Genomic DNA, 1,986 nt, shown 5'->3' on the forward strand with positions numbered 1-1,986 from the left:
CTACTTTTGTAGAAAAATTTTTTATGAATGACTCATCTTGTCTCATTACTGTGAAGTACAAATTTGTGAGCTGGTAATAAGAGGTCAAAACCTAGGGAGAACATATCCACCCCCAGTCCCCAACACCCAGTTTCTGGTGGGTGGATATGCTCATTATCTTGATTGTGGTAAAACTTTCATGGATGTATACATATGTCAAAACTATCAAATCGCACACTTTACATTTGTGCCGTTTACTGTTTGTCAATTATACCTCCGTGAGGCTGTTTATGAAAAGGAAGAATCTTATATGCAAACTTTTTATAATCACAGAGCTTGGATATCTAATTTACTAACTTGCGTATATAAATTTATTTAATTCATCTTTGCAGTCAAAGAGAAAGTCATTTCTATTTTTTTTACTATCTTTTTTTTTTTTTTAAAGAGAAAGTTATTTCTAAAAAAACTGAAAAGCTTTGCACAGTGGCAGTATCCTAGCCAATGAGGTTTATCCAAGGCGCAATTATTACTAATTGAAAACTTTTCCCAATACCCCGCCATGACTTGAAATGCAGTTGGCATTGGCAATTTCTGACAGTCTCTACGGAGACTGAATAAAAAAATAAAATAAAATAAAAAACTGAACAATTTTTGGGGGAAAACAAAGGACAGCCCGGGAGACTAAATACAAAGAGTGTCATTGTAGAATTTGTAACCACACACCAGGATAAACTAGCCTCTCCCACTCCTGAGGGGAGAAATGAGGAAAAAGTGTTTGCTTAGCTGGGGTGAGAATGTTGCATTCTTTTGTAAGCTTTTTGTAATTCTTTATCTGGTTGACTTTCTCCTTGAGACCAGCCTTTCCTTGTCCTCTTCAATCTACAGGAAATCCTCCCTTTCCTGTAGAGAGAAAGATAACTTTCTCCAATTGTTCTGCCACTCTGCTGGCCTCAGGGTTCTATTTCTTAGTCCCCCTGATGTGCTACAGAATTTGAGAGACACAAGTCTATCAAGTCTGTCAACCCCCTTATTATAAAAGGTTGCAGGCACACACCACCACGTGTGGCTACTTTTTGTAGAGAAGGGGTCTTGCTATGTTGCCCAAGCTGGTCTTGAACTCCTGATCTCAAGCAATCCCCCCACCTTGACTTCCCAAAGTACTAGGATTACAGGCTTGAGCCACTACACCCAGGCATAAATTTGTGTTTTATAAGCCACTAAATTTGTGGTGATTTGTCATAGCAGCCATAGAAACTAATACAAATGGTACCTGACACACAGTAGAGGTTCAATAAGCATTTGTTACTTGACCAACTTCTACCTGGTAGTTGAGCCAGTAATAAAAATAATATCTCACAATGTTTACTGTTGTACAATAACAAAGTGTGTTCACAGTCTTAATCTCATTTGTTGTCACACTTATTAGCCTGACTTTATACTTTATAAAAATAAATATACATATAAATATATATGTGGGACTTTGGGCAATTGGGCAATTTGGGCAAAAAAAATATTTTTATACATTTTTATCTATTTAATTTATTTATATATATTTAAGTGTGTATATATATATATATTATTTTGAGAGAGAGTCTTGCTCTGTTGCCCAGGCTGGAGTGAAGTGGTGAAATCTTGCAAGTGGCATGATCTTGGCTCACTGCAACCTCTGCTTCCTGGGTTCAAGTGATTCTCCTGCCTCAGCCTGTGAAGTAGCTGGGATTACAGGTGTCAGCCACCACGCCCAACTACATTTTGTTATTTTCAGTAGAGGCGGGGTTTCACCATGTTGCCCAGGCTGATCTCAAACTCCTGACCTCAGGTCATCCACCAGGCTTGGCCTCCCAAAGTGCTGGGATGACAGGTGTGAGCCACCGCTCTCAGCCACCACTCTCAGCCACCACTCCCAAGTCCCATATATTTTAAAGCAAAAAGTAGATTTAGAACCAATATCCTGGCTGGGCACAGTGGCTCAAGCCTGTAATCCCAGCACTTTGGGAGGCCGAGGCG

The 1,986-nt window shown here is 39.4% G+C and overlaps 1 non-coding gene across 1 annotated transcript; it reads left to right on the forward strand.

Moving 5' to 3' along the window:
- The first annotated feature begins 451 nt into the window (after positions 1 to 451).
- Positions 452 to 589, forward strand: LOC116548224. The gene has a single exon (XR_004267356.1). It is a non-coding gene; the product is annotated as a U4 spliceosomal RNA (small nuclear RNA).
- Positions 590 to 1,986: the final 1,397 nt, after the last annotated feature.

Source organism: Sapajus apella, unplaced genomic scaffold (assembly GCF_009761245.1).
Source record: "Sapajus apella isolate SASKATOON/1434 unplaced genomic scaffold, GSC_monkey_1.0 scaffold8193, whole genome shotgun sequence".
Taxonomy (NCBI): domain Eukaryota; kingdom Metazoa; phylum Chordata; class Mammalia; order Primates; family Cebidae; genus Sapajus; species Sapajus apella.